Below are 19715 nucleotides of genomic sequence, written 5' to 3'. Positions count from 1 at the left end.
TCCTGTCATTTCTGGAAACAAAAAGTTGGACCCATTTGCTAAAGCACAAAACCCACAGATCACAAAGCTCTTCTGCCATTGCCCAAATGTTGTTTGTCATGAGGTGAAGGTGACAAAAATATAAAAATGACCACATCATCATTTAGCCCTAAATGACTCCTTAGCCAATATGTATACATCACTGGATTAGAAAAGTGACCCCTCTTGAGGCCTTTTTATCATCACTTTCACCACAAACCACACATGGTCAGCATGGACTTGGCTGTCATTACTGTGGAGTCAGTTAAAACACATTCACTGATCTGAGAGATGGAGATTGAGTCCTGTCCACACTCCCTCCAGCCCCTCTCATCCTCTTCCTGGTTAATAATGTTAACATGTGAAGAAGAAACAGAACACACAAAAATTCAGAAATCCACAGTTATTCATGATCGTCAGCACCATGGACAGTGTCTGCGATGTTCACTCCCAGGTGCTGCAGCAAGGAGGAAGGACAGGATGAAAAGCGACTGTGTTAAAGGCCACTCGATTCTATTCCATGGGAGAAAATGCAATGAGGGAGAATGTTACTACACTGGAAACCCCAACTATTTCCTAATTTATAAATTATGAACTCATTTCACTAGTCTGGACTTTACGGTTGTTGGTACATCCATTGTAACACCCTGCATGGCCAATTGATGCACACAGAGCATTCCCTCAGGGAGGCTGAGAGTTGGCTCTGGCATCACAGTGAGCCGCCCTGCCCCTGAGACTCCGGACTCTCTGCCTGCAACATGGGGAGAACCTTTCAGCATTAACTTCAGAGCCCACTGCCTGGCCTTAGAACCACAGCCCATCACCCAGCCTGGAGTCGCCTGAGCACACGGTCCTGCTCCCTGAGTTCTAGCTGTGCCCATGGGGCTGCTGGGCTGACCTGAGTCCTGGGCTACTCTGCCCAGATCTGCTAGGTCAAGTCTCATGCTGGTTTCAGAGACCTTTGTTCCATCCCTGTCAGCAGAGTCAACAACCCTCCCAAGGGAATAAAATCAAAAACCAAACCCATTGCCATCACGTCGAGTCTGACTCATAGTGACCCTACAAGACTACAGGACTGAGTAGAACTGCCCCATAGGGTTTCTTGGAGTGTCTCGTGGATTCAAACTGGCAGCCTTTAGGTTAGCAGCAGAGCTCTTAACGTCTGCACCAACAGGGTTCCACAAACCTTACAGCACCCAGTAGTGCCAAGTGGTCTCCCATCCAAGTACTAACCAGGCCTGATCCTGCATAGCTTCTGAGATCAGTTCGTTTAGGGGAGTATGGCCATAGACCCCAAGGGACTAGTGAAGCCTAAAGACTTATCTCCCAGTGTAGGGCCTTGCTCCCAGGGCTCCATCACTCTGCCTGTGACCACAAGGGAAGAGGAGCTGACTGGGTTCCCTCACACTCATTCCCATCTTCCTCATTTCCACCACATCCCACCCAAAGAGGCAAATCTGATCCCTACAGCTTCAGCCAGGCCCTTCTTACAGGCTCAGGTTCAGCCTGGCCTGCATCCCTGTGGTCTCCGCACTCACATCACTCAGGATGTCCAGTGCAGCAAGTCACCTGGGTGGTCATGGAGGGCCTCCTACTGCCTTGGATGGGAAAAGGCCCCTCCTCACGTCTCAAATCTGAGTAGTCACCACGGTCCTCTCTGCCGTGTCCCTGCACCCCACAATCAGCCCTTGATGTCTCTCATGGACACACAATCTCCTGGTGAGATTGACATCTGTCACCACAGTATATGGCCCTACTTCTGGAGGTTCCTCATGTCTGGCCTGTGTTGGAAATTAGCACATACAACATTTATGCAAATCAATTTGTACTTTTACCTCATGATAACATGCACACCCTCTGACCAGGATCCATTTCTAAGAACCTTCCCTGACCTGTGGGCTCTTGGAAGGCAGGACTGTGCCTGCCCTGCTCTCTGACGAGCACACAGCCCAGCACAGGGAGCTTCCCAGATATCTGCTGCAAGAATGAGATCAACACCCCCAAGTGCGGTAAAGAGGAATGAGGAAGTTCACTGCAGAGTTGCTTGTGAATAGGAAAACTGAGAAACAGTCTCCAAACCAGCACAGTGTGTGGATAAAGCATCACAGTGTACCTGTGCAATGAAATAATGAGGAATCACTTAAAAAAACTTGGTTGAAACAAATCGACATGAACTAACATGGCTTATGCCCACCACACACGCTTCACCCTGAGAGAATGTTATGAAACAAACAATCTCATTCAGTAATATTTTGGCAGGTTAACAAATAAATAAAACATTATTGAAAGATTCACACCAACTGTCAAAACTGATTGTTGTTGTTAGGTCCCATCAAGTCAGTTCTGACTCATAACAACACTATGTAAAACAGAATGAAACCACCAGTATTGTGCCATCTGCATGATCAGTGCTATGACTGAGCCCATTGTTGCAGCCTCTGGGTCAATCCATGTCTTTGAGGGTCTCCCTTTTTTTTGCTGACCCTCTACTTTACCAAGCATGATGTCTTTCTCCAGGGACTGGTCCCTCCTGATAACATGTCCAAAGTATATAAGACATAGTCTCACCATCTTGCTTCTAAGGAGCATTTTGGCTGTACTTCTTCCAAGACAGACTTTTTCATTCTTCGGACAGTCCATGGTATATTCAGTATTCTTTGCCAATACCACAATTCAAAGCAGTCAGTTTTTGTTCGGTCTTCCTTATTCATTGTCCAGCTTTCACATGCATGTGAGGCTACTGAAAACACAAGGGCTTGGGTCAGCCACACCTTAGTCCTCAAGGTAACATCTTTGCTTTTTAACACTTTAAAGCAGCCTTTTGCAGAATATTTCCCAATGCAATATGGGCAAATGCAAAAGTGGTTACATCCTGGAAATGGAACTGGGATAGGAACTGACACATATTATTTTATACAGGTTTATAACTCTGGTATTTTACAACTAATGTGTTTTCCTGTGTGACTTTAAACAGAACAGGTAAAACCATCTTATAAGAACCAGAAGACATCCTAGGTCCTCATGGCCCAAAGCCCAGGCCTCCCTCTAGCCCCTTGCACTTCACTGAGTCTCCTCAGAGACTAGCCCTTGTGATTCTGTCTACATACTTGTGGACGGAAGGCACCAGCCCACAGAAAGGGATGTACCTTCTTGCAGCTCATACATCAGGCGGGAACAGAGTGAAGGTCTGTCTGCCTGACACGTGCTGAGTGAGCACCTACTGTGTGCAGACTTGTGAATGACCGGGGATGGTCCCTGTTCTCCAGGAATGCACCATCCAGAGGACACAGAGAGCAGGACAGGAGAGATCAAAATGATTAAAGGATGATATTTAATAAAAACTTCTCTGGTTATTTAAAATGGTTAATTTTATGTTATGGGAATTTCACGTCAATTTAAAAAACTACTTGGCAGAATAACTTTTCCTTCTACACTTTTCTAACTGTCCACCAGAAGGTGGCAGAACTTCTCCGTAGACTGGAGCCTCGTACACCGGCCCTGCAAAGAAGGCTGCTGACCCCTCAGCATCGCCCACAGCCTAGCAGGGTCTGAGCCTCACCAGCGTCACCTCAGTCCCCAGTCCTCCTCACTCTCGAGCTCCCCCCACACTGGACTCTGTCAGGGTCTGGGAGGTGACACATAGCTCCCTGTGGAGCTCCAGTGGAGAGAACACAGAAGGGGGAGGAGGGTCCAGCAACAGGAAGTGTCATTGAATTGAAATTGGTAAGCAGGAGTAAAACCACACTTGCTGCATGTCTTCCAAATTAATTATCTCTTCGCACAGTGGTTAATAGCTTGGCTGCTAATAAAAAGGTCAGGGCAGTTGGAATCCACCAGTCGCTCTTTGAAAACCCTATGGGGCAGTTCTGCTGTATCCTATAGGGTCACTATGAGTCAGAAATGACTCAAAGGTAAATGGTTTAGTGCAAACAATAAATTGTGAAATACCTACCTATCTCAGAAATGGGCAAATAAACACCAGAACTTGGAGGGGCCCTAGGAACCTTCACTGATACATTTCCCAAGTATCTGCAGAAGTGTCTAGGCACTAAGGGTACACCACAGAACAAGTATCTGCCCTCATGGAGCTCCCAACTAGGGGAGAGGGAGACAGACAAGCAAACAGACCTGCATGGGATGTCAGGTATTGATAAGGGCCATGGAAGACACAGCAGGGGAAGGTCAGAAAGTGAAAACAGAGAGTCTGTAGATGAGGTGTCGGGAAGGCAGCTCCCAAGGACGCCACTGAGTGTGAGCAGGTGCCTGAGGGCAGTGAGTGAGTGAGTGAACCATGCAGACAGACATCTGGCGGAGATGATTAGAAACAGAGGAACTAAAAGGTTCCAAGGAGCTGAAGTAATGTTGACTTGGGACGCACACACACACCATGTCCAAGGGCTGAAAGAGACCTGCTCAGACTCAAGGGCCCCAAATTTCCATCTCAATACAATTGTCCAAATACAGATTTATTTATTTCTCTTCCCTCCTATTCTCAATTTTAATCTTCCGGAGCACGTCCATCATCAGCCCAACTGACCATTGAATCACTGCCATTCAATGCTGCCAAAGGAAATGATGTTCTTCTACTTCTCCACAACCCACCAGCAGATCCTTTAATCTACATCTGGTACAAAGGGTAAAGTAGAGGCAACAACAATAAAATTGTATTATATCTACCAACAACTCAAATACTCCAGGATCTGCCCATAGCCGTCGGGAGACACTATACCACAATGGGTCCCTGCTGTTCCATAAAGTCACCCTGGAAGACACAGGAATATACACACTACAAATAACACAGCAAAATGGTGACTATGAGGTAGTAGACAGATCCACATACACTCTAAGTAATTCCTCTCTGACATCTGGGTGTGGAGTGGGGTTAATTCTACTTTAAAGATAAGGATTGACAGGCCTGGACCCTTTGCAGTGCGTATGCCTCCCTCTGCATTCCATAATTCCATACTTGGGTTTTGAGCATTTAGATCAGAATCCTCTTCCCGAATCCAGACCCTGCAGACATTCACAGCAGAGAGAAGGAGAGAGATGGGGAATAACTCAGCAAGGGGGGATCACTCAGTCCATCCCCCCTGGGCTCCTTCCTGTGAACATGGTTCTGAAAAAGACCCTGGAGATCAGGTCCTGGCCTGAGGGCCCCTGGGATCCTCACAGAGCATATCAGCACCAGGAAGTCCCTTCCCCAGGCCCTGTCCCAGGTATCTAGACTCCAGGTGACCATGGGGAGCCTGTAGCCAGAGTTGGATCTTGGCCTCCAAGACAGGTCTGACTGGGAGGAACAATTTACTGACTGCCCCAGTCCTGGAGCTCCTGCAGCTGGTCACCAGCCAGGGCTGCACCCCAAGAGCTATGCTGGAGAGCTGAGTCTTTCACCGGAGACTCAATTTGGAGACCACAGATGGCAACATGCTCCAGGCCATTACCTGACTGCCCTGGGGAATTTAGAAGACCCCAGAGGAAGATTAACATCCCCAGGGGGAGGAAAAAGGGAAGAAGATGCTATAGGCAGCTCCTTTTCAACCTGAGGGTGCCCTCTCCTTGAGGCAAACAATAATAGATGCCATTTGTTTGGTTATTTGGGCAGCTCCTCTGTAACCAGCTTTAGGTCAGATAACTGTGAATATTATAAGGTTAATTCACAGACAACCTTGCAAGCCAGATGCCCCTTATCCTTTCTCTGATTTTATTGAGGGGAAATTGAGGCATGAAGAAAAAAAGTCACTAAATCAGGGTCACACAGACCATGATTGACAGATCAGAGTCACACCAAGATTTGTCTGCAGCCACAGCCCTGACCTTTACTCCATCTCTCGTAGCCTCATTAGAGGTGTGGACCCTGAGAGCAGCCACTGATTCAGAACTTTTCTTCTTAGACATCCCCAGTTTGCAAAAAGTGATTTTGTTAGGGGAGGGGACTGTCATAGCAAATGAATGATTAATCCAGTTTTACTCTAGAACTAAATTACTTTCACCAACGATTAGTCAGTGCCAGGCATGTCCAGGCTTCCGCCCCCAGAGAGGCGATCCACATACTCCCTGCACTGGAGTGAAATAATTTATGTTTGTTTACTGATGTGTTGTGTATCTCTTCCACTGGAGCATAAACGAAAGGACTTTACTGTCTCACTTCTCACTGCGCACGCTGCAACTAGCACAGACCCAACATGCAACAAACTCTCAATTACTCTTTGATAAAGGACGGAAGGAGGGAATGAATGAATGATCCATAAGCTCTTCGGAGACTGGACCTTACTTGCAGATTCCCAGGATGTTCAGCCACCCTGGCCCCCTGGCCCTCCAGGTGGCTGAGACCCAGGTTTCCTCCCTCTGACTGTTCTTAAAGCTACCCCGGGGGTTGGTTCTCTCAATGACTCTGGTGCAGCTCAGTGGAGAGCATTTCACTTGTCCTACTTCTGGCTCACATTTGAGGTCTGGGTTTTTCAGTCTGTGAACTCATGAACCCCTACTGCTGACTGCTGCAGGCATTTCTGGCTCTGTCTGCTCCTTCCATGTCCCTCATCTTGCTCTTCCTTCATTCCAACTGGGACTGCCCTGCTCTACACAGCTTCCTCCACTCCTTAACCCTCCCCAGGATACTGATTGTCATGTTCTCTTCCACCAACACTGTGGCTAGGCTCACCCTTCCCAAGAAACAGTAAAGGGCAAAGAAATCAGTCTAAGCACCAGCCTCTGATAAGACTCCACCACCAGCCAATGTACCCAACTCCCCAGCAAAACAAGCTTCCACTGTGTCCCCATCCAGTGTTCTTCCCTTTAGTGATGTCAACACGTGGGACAAGCCACACAGGGTGGACATGGAACTCCTTGATTCACCGTCTGCATTCATCCAACCAGGAGTGAAAGGCAGGGGGGGAAAAGGTCTGCAGTCCCCAAACTACAGAGGCACATTTTACTTGTGATTCACATCTTGTCTTTGGTGTAAGGCTTACAGTACCACAGTGGTTCTGAGAATTTCTCTGAGGAGCAGATTCCAAACCATGTACTGTTGACTACTTTTATTCTCCATTCCACAGGCACATCATAACACCATGGTCATGAGGTGATGCCCTCTCAGATGGGAGATGCATGAGCCACTGTCACTTCAGCTACTATCACTGTGGCCGACCACCAGGCTTGCTCTTGGTCTCCTCGAGTGCTATTCTGCTCATGACACCCTGTCCCCAGGCCAGGTTGCCCATCTTTTTAGGTTTAAGGCCAATGATAAGTCCCATCCTTACCCGTTTCTAGGATCTCATTGAAAGGGAGGCCTCAGAGAAACTACAACTGGGCTGGGCAACATAGAATTGTGCAGCTGGAGAGATTTCAGCAAGTACAGGTTCCAGGTGAGGAAACCAAGTCTGGTCAGACAGTCAGCTAGTCGGTTTGATCAAACTCTAGTTGTTTTTATTGTTATTGTTGTTATTGTTTTGTAGTTGTTTTGATGGCATCACTCATGAGGTCTAAAGAAAAGAAAGGAAGTATTCTACAGGCCTCTGTCAAGACTCCTCCCCATTGTGCCCAACTCTCCATGAGGAATCAGTGACAGCGACCTCTTTTATAAACTGGCTAAAATAACACGTAATTCCTACTAACGTGATCTCTTTCCTCCTTTTATATTGAGACACTTCAGAATTCCTTTTGATTAATTCTGTCCCCTTGGCAGGATCACTTATCTCTCCCCATCCAGGGAGTTCCGGATTTCAAACAGATTTCAGCATCTTCCTTTGATCATAATGTGATCCTTGCTGGACTTCAGAGCTTGGCCTAAGATCTTCTAGTATTCTCTAGAGAAATATTCCTTCAAACAGCCTCAGATCTTTAAATCGTTAATAGTAATTATTACATATGGAAGAAATTTAAACAGTTAATCAAATTTATATCCATATCCACTAAACACAAATGGTCCATGAGGCCAGACCCTCAACAAGTTAATGCTGCCCCCACTTTTCATCAGTAACCATTCTGCATTTGAAACCATCCACATGTATTTCAGGAAAGATAAACATGGTCCTCACCTGCCCTCAGCCATGGGAGAAGGGACACTAAAAACCAAGGAAAGAATGTGTTTCTGCTTCCAAATCCAGCCAGCTCCTGCCTGTTCCCTCCCTCAGATCATTCCTTGGACTCGGCTTTGTCCTTTCTGGGGCCATGGGATCTCGTCAGTCACCACAAACACCAGAAAGAACTGCCCCCCATCTTGTAGCCCCACGGTCTGACCACTGGGTTTGCTCCTGAGTGTAATTTCTGTTCATGACACCCAGTCTCCAGGCCAGGCTGCCCCATATCCTCAGATTTAAAGACAGTTAGAAGTCCCCTCATTACCCACATCTAGGTTATCTTTGAACAAAAAAAATTGTACATCAGAGAAAACACACCTGATCTGGCAATGTAGAATTGCGCAGCTGGAGAGACCTCTGCAAGCACAAGGTCCAGGTGAGGAAACTGATGCCAGTCAGACAGTCAGCTGGTCAAGGAAGAACCCAGGAGAAGTCTTTGGTGTGCTCTGATCCCCAGTCCTGTGACTTTCCATGACCAAATACTGCTACTTAATTAACATTTGAGAAAGTCTGTGCTTTTTCCCAGAAATAGAATAATGCAGATCCACCTTATGTTCTCTGAGCACTCAAATTGTCGGACATTTATCTTGTAATAGAAAGGCCTGCTTTATATTTTAAAGACTCCAGGTTGGCTGAGAGATATGCAATGCCAACTCCGATTGAAAGATGCCTTTGCAGGAATCAAAGATACTAAATGGGGTAATCTGTCTGTTATCTGGCACCTGCGTTACCCACGCCCTTCATCATCAGCAACTGCTCCAACCCCGTGGAGGACCAGAACTCTGTAACATTAACCCGTGACCCTGTGAGTCAGAACTCAACCCACCTATGGTTGATAAACAATCAGAGCCTCCCAGACAGTGCCAGCCTAGAGTTGTCCACGGACAATAGGATTCTCACTATAAACAATGTCACAAGGAATGACACAGAACCCTACAAGTGTAGAACCTGGAACCCAGTGAATGCTCGCCGTAGTGACCCATTCATTCTGAATGTTCTCTATGAGTACCTTCTATTCCCACATGGCCCAGGCTGCCATCTCAAATCCAGTCTGTCAGAGCCAGGGCACATCAGTCCTCTCAGCTCCAAGTACATTTACCTTCAGCCCCTGGGCACCCAGTCTGGCCATGATATCCTTTCCTGGGAAAATCTGGGCAGGCCCAGCCATGCTGCCAGACAAGGAGGGGAGGGGCTGCTCCTGTGTAAAGATGCTCAGGATCAGCACCTGGGATGGGAGAAACCAGTTGATGGTCTCAGATCAGGCTTAGAGAAGTCAGGGGGTTATTGTGTAGGACTTTTAAAAAACAAAGCTCAGAGGGATGCTGTGGCCCTCATCAAACCAGGAGCTTCCCCTTGCTTCTGGTTACATCACAATGTGGCTTTATTCTATTTGATCCAGATGGCTGGGACACCCCCTCAGACTGGCATTACCCTCTAGGGGCCAACCTCACTCTCTCCCGCAATGCAACCTCCAACCCACCAGCACAGTATTCTTGGCCTATCAATGTGAACTACTTGCAATCCGCACAAGTGCTCTTTATCCCCAACGTCACTGTGAGTGATAGTGGAAACTATATCTGCCATGTCCATAGCAATGTCACTGGCCTCAATGGAAACACAGTCAAGATAGTCACAGTCTCTGGTAAGTGGCTCCCTGGAACTTCAGCACCAAGCTCTGGGGTGGAGGTCAGTCTGGTTTTCCAAAAAAATTTTAAAGAAGCTATTTTCCCATCTGTGTCTGCAAGGCACACACAAACCCCAAAATCTGTCCCTGAGCCCTCTTCTACATCCCTGGAGACTGTTCCCTCCTCTTGCTCTTCTTTTTTCTCAGAGCAGAACTTGGGTCTGCTGGAATGGAGGGGAGGGGGCTCTCTCAACCCCAGAAAGCCCCGTGGAATGGGAGGGGGCTTCAGAGTGAGAGTGGAAAGAAGTGTCCTCGAAGTCAAGTGTTCTCTGTGTCACTAACTTGTCTCTTTCTTTCATCTCTGTTTTCTTTCACTGACTCCATGTGCTACAAGGAACCCACAAGACTTTGAACAGGCTCACATGTTTTCCCAACTGAGAGGATGAAACAACCTCCAGTGGGGTGATGGGCAAGATGGAGCTCTGCCTCTCTGCTCTGTCCCCTGCAACCTCATGCACCAGCCCTGTTCTGAGACCATCTGTGGTCAGACCGGGGAGTGTGGAGCAGGTTCAGGTGTGCTGTGTCCTAATCTTGCTAAAACGTGTAGCCCATGGATGCCAGAGCCACACCAGATCAGGCTTCAGGGACATGGGGAAAGTGCCAGCTTCAGGGCAGAGGCATCTAAGCCTGTGACGTGGGTCTAAAGTCACAGCTGTATCTGCTGTGACACACTGGCACAGATAATACACAAAGGAGAACAATGCATCATGAATCCTACTTGGAAAACTGGGTAGATCCAACCATGAAGACTCTTCCTGGGACAGAAGGGGCAGGGCCAAAAGTATGTTCAGTAAAACCTGCAAAAGCAGGAACCTGTGTAAGGCAGAAACCTGTCAGAGAAGGAAAACTCAAATATTTTCCACTAACAGAGAGTAATACAAAAGTGGTAAGACTGCACCCTGTCAAAGGCGGGAAACTGCCAAGACCCAGAAAAGCAAGGCACTCATGCAAAGTTCCAGCTCTCACAAGTGTCACTGCAGTTTACAGAGAGGGCTAAGAGTACCAGCCTTTGTTGTAACATAACCTCTTCCCTCTAAGGTTTCTTTCACCTGAGAGTCAATCTATAGACTGGAAGCAAAAGCTTTTTCAGATTGAGAAATCCTTTAGATTGGAAACTCTCTAGTTTCTAAGATAGTGAAGACGGCCGGGCTGTGCTTACTCTCTAATATATTGTTTAATAAAAAGGAAACATCTTCCCTTCCGTATGTGAAGCTGCCCTGTCCCGGAGATGGACAGGGCCAGCAGCCTACCTTCCTCACACACACACAGTTATCTACTACAGAGGGGCCTGATCTCTTACAAAGTCACAGGAGGCCCTAGGAAAGAGTCACACGAATGTCTAGAGAAGAAACATTTTACCTGATGAAAAGGTTGATGGACACGTGGGCTGGGACGAGGTCCCCAGGCTGATACTCCAGGGAGTCAGGGTGCTGTACCTATTTCCTAGTGAGGGAAGGGAACACCTTGTCCTCACAGATCAGTACCTGGACACACAACCTTTGCAGATGGTCAGAACCACCCTCTGGGTCACGTTTCAGAGTTCACTGTGGGGCTTCTGTTTCTCCACAGAGTTGGTGACAAAGCCCTTCATCAGAGCCAGCAATACCACAGTCACAGAACATGAGGGCCCTGTGACCCTCACCTGCCTCACCAAACACACTGGATTCTCCATCCAGTGGGTCTTCCAAGGGCAGATCCTGCAGCTCACGGAGAGGATGACGCTGTCCCAGGACAACAGTTCCCTCACCATAGACCCTGTCAAGTAGGAGAATGCTGGGGAGTAGAAGTGTGAGGTCTCCAATCCGGTCAGTTCCAGCAAAAGTGACCCCCTCATCCTGACTGTGAAATGTGAGTGACCCTCATCCACTCCCACAGCTTCTCTGGTTAGATGAACTCTACCAATGGTGTGCAAAATGGATAAATGCCACAGGGAGCAGAATATCAGTTAAGAGACAATTAGAGCAACAATGGTAGAGTGGTCAAGAGCTCAGGCTCTGAAACAAAGATTCTAAGTGTCATATCCCAGGTCTGAAAACCACTGTGCAAACTGGCACAAAGGTCTTAATTTCTCTGAGCCACAGATTCCTCAAATAAAAATTGCGATAAGAGTGCCTGCTTCACAAGATTGTTTAAAGGTTTAATGTGATAATCATTTAAACCCTTAGCTAAATGTCACACACATAAAAAATGTTCCATAAATGTGAGCTGTTATTATTACTATTATTATCATTAGGGTTGAAGTCAGTAGTCCTGGAGTCAAATCCCAGATCCACCTCTTATTAGCTATAAGACTTGGGTAAGTTTTTTCACCACTCTAAGCCTCAGTTTTTCACCTGTAAAATGGGAATAATGTCTGTGTGACAGGATGACTGTAAGGATCAAATGACATACATGTGAAGTATTTAGCTCATGGCCTGGCACATAAACCTGTTGCCGTTGAGTTAATTCTTACTCATAGTGACCCTATACGACACCGTAGAACTGCCCTGCAGGGTTTCCAAGGGGCAGCTGTTGGATTCAAACTGCCGACCTTTTGGTTAGCAGCTAAGCTCTTAACCACTGCCCCACCAGGGCTCCAAACTGTAGCTAGCATTAACACTAACAGTCAATCTTGAGTTGACTGGTGAGGGCTAAGCCCCAAATGGTTGCAACAGAAGTAAAAAACTAAAAACAGATGCAAAATTTATTACATATGGGGAAAAAATGCACCACACAGAAACCCACTGGAACATGATTACTGACTAAATACGGGAGGGCAAAAGGGGCTGAAAGTTCAGTGCAGTGTTTCAGAAGGTGGCCAACTTTTGGGTTAGTAGCCCAGTGCTTAGCCATTTGTGCATTTATGATAATTCCTCAAGACTTGGGAAAATCAATGGGAGTGACATTTGGTTTTGAAAGCATCTGCTAATAAACCTAAAAAAGCTTTCTGGAACAGAGCATTTAAAAATATTTATTGAATGGCCCTTCTGTGCCAGTCAATTTATTCTATAATTACTGATTCTTTTAAAGGGTAAAAAAATTTTATAATTCAAAATAAATTTACACAAAGTCTGGATCAAGACATGTGGCAATTACAGTGACTAGAATGGTGCCTCTTGTAGATAGAAGAATTATTATACATTCAATACTAACATTGGCAATTTAATTGAACAAAAATACTATTTAAAGGAAATAAAAACACAAAAAAAAAAGAGTTAAGTGCAAGATTTAAGTCTGTTGTGTGAGTTTTCATGCCGTTAGACAAGCAAGACCTTTATTAGGGAAAATGCCTGTGAGGGAAATGGGGCAGGAGTCGGAGGAGCCTGGGAGACTCCCAGATCAGGAGGCAGATCTGATCCCTGTGAAGGAGAAAGGGAGGGAAGGAAGTTTTAGGTTGCAGTGTATTTCTAAGAGCATTTTCACGAGGCCAGTGGGGAGTCCACGAGCCAGTCACCTATCAGAGGAAACTGTCTCCCAGAAACGGGCCTGCTTTAGTACCCCTGTCAGAGCCTGTGGGAAGCAAGGTCTCTGCATAAACAAGGTGGTGAATTCACAGTTCATCAGTCTGCATCTTCAGTCAATTAAGTCCCCACCACAGGAGATCTGAGAGGTAAGTATTCATGGCTGCCATAGGTGGGAAACTGAGAACAAGATGTAACCACAAAAAGGTGGGAAGTAAAGAGGGGAGTTCTAATAACCCGAAAATAACCATCAGCCTTTCTCACGTTTCCAAAACCTCAAAACTACCTGAGTGCAAAAACGGCAGGATGGAATGGAGACAAGATGGATCATTAACCTAGAAACACAGTAAGAGAGGAAAAATTGCAAGGATACAGTCTGCCAACCGCCTCACACTGACCTTTCTATGGAAACTACTCCTTGATGGAACGAGTAGAGACTCCTTCATGTTGAGAGTTGTTTCCCAGGGCACCCCAACTGTAAAATAATTTACTTTCTTTATTTCTTTTCCCATGACAGATTATGATTCCACTCCAGAAAGTTCTGGCTTCTCAGGTGGGGCCATTGCTGACATCGTGGTTGCAGTACTGGCCGGGGTGGCTCTGAAAACAGCCCTGGTGCGCTTACTATGTGTCAGAAAGACTGGCAGGTATGATGCATTTCCTCGTGTTCTGCTTCCTCCAAGTCTAACTGCCATGATTAGAAAGGGAAAGGACTCCTCTCTACCTGTGCCTCTGGGCCTGGGCCTCCTCTTCCTTCTTTCTAAACTGCTTCTCAACACTAGCCTGCAGGTCTCTGCTTCGCTGGTCTTCATGCTCCCTGAACCCCACCGTCTCTTGGACATGGATATTCCCATCCCCATCTGCATTTAGAAGGGGAACACCCAATTATGTTTTTCTGCTCCCAAGAGGGGCAAGCCAGGGTCCAAAGAGAAAACAAATGAGAAAATGAAAGCAGCAGCAGGAGAAAGCAAGCCAGGTGCTCTGGTGATCACAGTAGCAGAGGAGGGAGGGACAGGACAGGAACTGAATCTAAGAGAAGCACACACAACCAAAAGGCCCCTTGAGAAAACAAAAGGGGAAAGGTCTTAGGGTAGGAGTAGGCTCAGAAGCAGGTAATAAAGAATGGACCTAAATGTGCACATCTAAGGCGCCCTCATGGCTCAACGATTAAGCACCAGGCTGCTAACTGAAAGGCTGGTGGTTAGAACCCACCCAGTATCCCTGCTGGAGAAGAACCTGAAGATCTCCCCCCATAAAGATTACAGCCTAGAAAACTCTACAGGGCAGTTCTACTCTGTCATATGGGGTTGCTAGAAGTCGAAAATGGACTCAACGACACATAACAACAACAACAAATGTGCACATTTAGCAAACGGAAAGGAGTCAACCCTAGAAGGGATAGTGGTTAGAAGGAAGAAACAAGGCCCCAAAGGAAAGGTGGTACCAATCACATTGTAAATGAACATTCAGAAGTTGTCGGCTGAAAGTGTCCTTCCAAATTCAGGAAGCAACATTCTTATGCTGGGAATAGCAGTCACAGTGTCTGATATTTATTTAGGGCAAGCAACCAGCGTGATAACACAGAGCACAAACCCTCAGCATCCAACCACAGTAAGTAAAGCCACTCACCCAGTGAGAGCTGGTGAGATCCACCACATGCCCTGCCCTAGCAGAGAATCCTGGATTCCCAAACCACTCCCTGCCTTATGAATTTTTACAGAGGGATCTCTGTTCCTAATCTTAAGTTGTAACAGGTCTTCACACCCTTCCTCACCTCAAATGTTCCCCTGAGACACAGCCCCAAGAGCAATGCTTGCTCTGCCTAAGCCAAGCAGGCCTGTAACACGGACAAGTTTCCAGGAGCCATTTCCTCATCCTTACTCCTGCCCCTCCTGCCTCTATTATGGATGTGGACATTCTCCCTGGTGAGACTTTTCCCTGACTTCTGGGTGCTCTGTGTGCTGTGGGTCTCATTGCCCCTTCTTGCCACGGGATCCTATTGCTGAGAATGCATCTGGGCAAAAATCAACGCCTGTGAACTAGTAGAAATCTTCAGAAGTGGACTGAGGCCTCCTGTGGCTCTATTCCTGGCCCTCCTCTGGCACTAATGTTGCTGGACCACAGACTCTGAGAAAGCAGAATTTCTTAGCTGATCATGGGCTACCCCCACGTGTTATTACCATCACCACCTGCCCCCTCCTTCAACTAGAAATCACAACAGCCTAGGAACACTGTTGTTCTAAGGCTTTGCATTTTCATGGATTTGAAACTCTTCTTTTGCTTCCCCAGGTCAGGACCATTCTGACAGGGCAAGCATAGCCAGTTTCATTGACTCATTTCCTCATGGAAATATTTCTGTATGAAATGAGTTATTCTGGATGGGTGTGTGTGTGTGTGGCAGAAATATACACAACAAAACGTACACCAACTCAACAATTTGTACATGTACAATTCTGTGACATTGATTACATTCTTGAAGCTATACAACCATTCTCCCTATCCTTTTCCAAATCGTTCCACCACCATTTACATAAACTCAATTCCCCCTAAGCAAAAACTCTAGAATGAGTTATTCTGGAAAACACAAACATGAGATTAAGTTTGGGTTAAGGTTTCTCAACGTAGAAACAAAGAAGTATTGGTTAATTACTCCCATGAGTCTACCTCAGAACAAGAAGTTGGATTTTGGAATTATCCCCACTTTGTGTTTGAATCCTGGCTGTGACTCTTAGTAGCTCTGTTACCGCAATGATGCAGATTGGAGCCGCCTGCCGCAATAGCCAATTCTGAGACAGAGGTGAGGTGAGCAGCAAGATGTTTATTATATATCGATATATAGGAGACAGAGGAGAATAGATTTCTCCCATACAACCCGTCTCCCCCACTGGAGATTGGCTGAAGTCTTTTATAGGGACAGGATTATGGATCTTTTGTGATAGTTTCTCCTTGAGGTGATGATGTCTTAGATGAGTTAACCTTCTACTGGTATTCTTAGAGGTTATCTGGTGACATCTTTGGGGATTATTTTGGGGATTATCTGGCGACATCCTGCTTTTTCTTGTCACAAGATGTGTGCTTTGTTTGGTTTTTCATTCTTAGATCATTATCACTTGTGTTCCACCCTCCAGGGAGGAACATCGGTTAATCTTAAACCTTTTTGTAGAGACTAGAACAGGAGGGAAAAATCACGAGACAATGTGGCGGTTAGCAATGGGGAGTAAACAACAGTGAGCGGGGCCTATGCAGCTTCTTCCAGCTCTGTGACTTTGGACAAGTAACTCAACCTCTTTATCAGCTTTGTCATCTGTAAAGTGAGCTTTCTGCCTTCCTTAAAGGGAAGTTGAAGGGATTAAACAACATATGTCAAGCACCCAGCACAATGTCCAGAACAAAGAAGGCACTAAATAATTCTCCTTCTTCCATCTTCCGTCTGACCCTGTTCTTACTTTCAAAAGGAGAATTCCCATCATAAGGGACATTGTGAGGTCCTAGTTCCTTTATAATAACATAACAGAGTTTTTCTCATTTTAATCTTTTCATAGAGTGTACATATATACTGAAAAGTGCTTAAAACATAAGTATGCCTTCCCAATATATGACCTTTCATGAAAGGAACACATCCATGTAAGCAGCACTCACTCCCCAAAAGAAACTCTTCCAGTCATTTCCCACCCAAAAGTAGCCAGTATCCTGACTTCCAATGCTCTAGATTAGTTTTGCTGGTTTTTCTCTCATATAAATGAAAAATACAGTCTATTCTTACATGTGTCTGGCTTCTTTGGTTGAAATTACGTGCTGTGAGATTCATTCAGATTGTTGTGGGTGTCTGTAGTTTGTTCATTCTCACTGCTGTATTGTCGTCCATTGTGTGAATACTATGATGTATCTCTTCTAATGACCTTCAACAGGAATTTACCAACCAGAGATAATGGGTCACAAAAGCCCTTCTCCAAAGCTAAAAGTTGCAAAGTGGTGATAGTAAGTGGTACTGAATCACACTAGGCCAGGTGAGGGCCTGACTCTTAATGCTGATTTAATTGATTGTTACTCCTGCTTTTCAGGTCATTGAAGTTGCATAGTCTTCCCTGAACTTCGATACCCAGCAACCAAAGAAACTGACTTCAGTCTCCCCATTTCCAGAAGCCACAGAACTGATCTATTCAGAATTAAAAAAGAAGTAATGCAACCTGTCTGGCTTGCTGCCATGCTGAAGTATTTATTCCAAGCCCCTGTGATGCCCATCACTAGGGGATTCCTTTACCCTCAGGGGAAAAGGAAAGAAACCTCCACCCCCACTGCTTCACTCCCTAATGCTGCACCTCCAGGCCACCTGGTCACAGCCCCTCCCTTCAGTGTCAATAGATGTCATTGAAATTTGGCAAAGCCAACATTGGAGGAGAGTTGCCGGGACCTCCCCACCCCTCCCCTTTCATGACCTAGACTTTTTAAAACTTACTTCTTCAGAGCATAGTCACTCCTTCCCATCAAGAGTCTTGTCCTATCAGACTCTAACTTGAATTTGCCATAACCTCGAGGATTATGTGCCAGAAAAGGAGAGAAAAAGTAAAAGCAGCAAAAGCTTCTCCTATCTCTCCAAAGCCCAGTGTGAAAATCAAATATATAACCAAGACTGAACTGAGAAGTTCTACACCTCTGTCCACTCAGGGTTATCTACTTGTAGGATCAGGGTCTGAGCACTTTGCTGTTCAGTAAGGATACCAACTAAACCTCTGGCAAGTGTGTCTCAAGAGAACCCACTAGATGTAACTAGAAAAACTATTTACGAAGATCTACAGGCAATTCCTAATGGAAAATGCAGAAGTGCTTGTAACTTATAATATGTTTATGGACTTTATACAAGGAAATGCCCACAGAGGGATGGCTATAGCCTTAGGAGGGAGACAGTGGTAATAGACACAGTCAGCTGGGAGCTTGGGAAAGGAATCAGAGAACTACCCTTCAGAGAATTACCCTTCAAAGAATTATTTAAATTACTGTTAAAAAATGAAAATTTGACAGTATTGGGTATTCATTTTTTATGAGACATTCTGCTTGAGAACAGGAACCAGACAAGGATGCCCTTTATCACCACTCTTATTCAACATTGTGCTGGAGGTCCTAGCAAGAGCAATTAGGCAAGATAAAGAAATAAAGGCATCCAAACTGGTAGGGAAGAAGTCAAAGTATCTCTATTTGCAGATGATATGATCTTACACACAGAAAACCCCAAAGAATCCACAAGAAAACTACTGGAACTTATAGAAGATTTCAGCAAAGTTTCAGGATACAAGATAAACATACAAAAATCAGTTGGAATCCTTTACAACAACAAAGAGAACCTCGAAGAGGAAATCACCAAATCAATACCATTTGCAACAGCCCCCAAGAAGATAAAATAACCAGAGACGTAAAAGACCTATATAATTGAAAACTACAAGACACTACTGCAAGAAACCAAAAGAGGCCAGTATAAGTGGAAAAACATACCTTGCTCATGGATAGGTAGACTCAACATTGTGAAAATGTCAATTCTACCCAAAGTGATCTACAGATACAATGCAATCCCAATCCAAATTCCACTGGCAATTTTAATGAGTTGGAGAAACAAATCACCAACTTCATATGGAAAGGGAAGAGGCCCCGAATAAGTAAAGCATTACTCAAGAAGAACAACAAAGTGGGAGGCCTCACACTACCTAATTTTAGAACCTATGATACCACCACGGTAGTCAAAACAGCCTGGTACTGGTATAACAACAGATACATAGACCAATGGAATAGAATGGAGAATCCAAACTTAAACTCATCCACCTATGAGCAGCTGATATTTGACAAAGGCCCAAAGTCCATTAATTGGGGAAAAGACAGTCTTTTATACAAATGGTGCTGGCATAACTGGATATCAATCTGCAAAAAAACTGAAACAAAACACATACCTCACGCTATGCACAAAAACTAACTCAAAATGCATCAAAGACTGAAATATAAAATCAAAAACGATAAAAATCATGGAAGAAAAAATAGGGACAACGCGAGGAGCCCTAATACATAGCATAAACACAACATGAACCGTAAGTAACAATGCACAAGCACCAGAAGAGAGACTAGATTAACTGGGAGCTTCTAAAAATCAGAGCACTTATGCTCATCAAAAGACTTCACCAGAAGAGTAAAAAGACAACCTATAGACTGGGAAAAAAATTTTGGCTACGACAAATCCGATCAGAGTCTAATCTCTAAAATCTACAAGATACTGCAAAACCTCAATAATAAAAAAAAAATAACCCAATTAAAAAATGGACAAAGGATATGAACGGGCACTTTGCCAAAGAAGACATTCGGGTGGCTAACAGACACATGAAGAAACGCTCACGATCGTTAGCCATTAGAGAAATGCAAATCAAAATTACAGTATCATCTCACACCAACAAGGCTAGCATCAATCCAAAAAACACAAAATAATAAATCTTAGAGAGGTTGTGGAGAGACTGGAACACT

At 45.3% G+C, this 19715-nt stretch overlaps 1 pseudogene; it reads left to right on the top strand.

The window, feature by feature from the left end:
• The window catches only part of LOC101340259 (carcinoembryonic antigen-related cell adhesion molecule 1-like), a 63518-nt pseudogene extending 46021 nt beyond the window's left edge, over positions 1–17497 (top strand).
• The last annotated feature ends 2218 nt before the right edge of the window (positions 17498–19715 follow it).

This window comes from Trichechus manatus, unplaced genomic scaffold (assembly GCF_000243295.1).
Source record: "Trichechus manatus latirostris isolate Lorelei unplaced genomic scaffold, TriManLat1.0 scaffold00216, whole genome shotgun sequence".
NCBI classification, from domain to species: Eukaryota; Metazoa; Chordata; class Mammalia; order Sirenia; family Trichechidae; genus Trichechus; species Trichechus manatus.
This window is presented reverse-complemented; position numbering and strand designations above follow the sequence as displayed.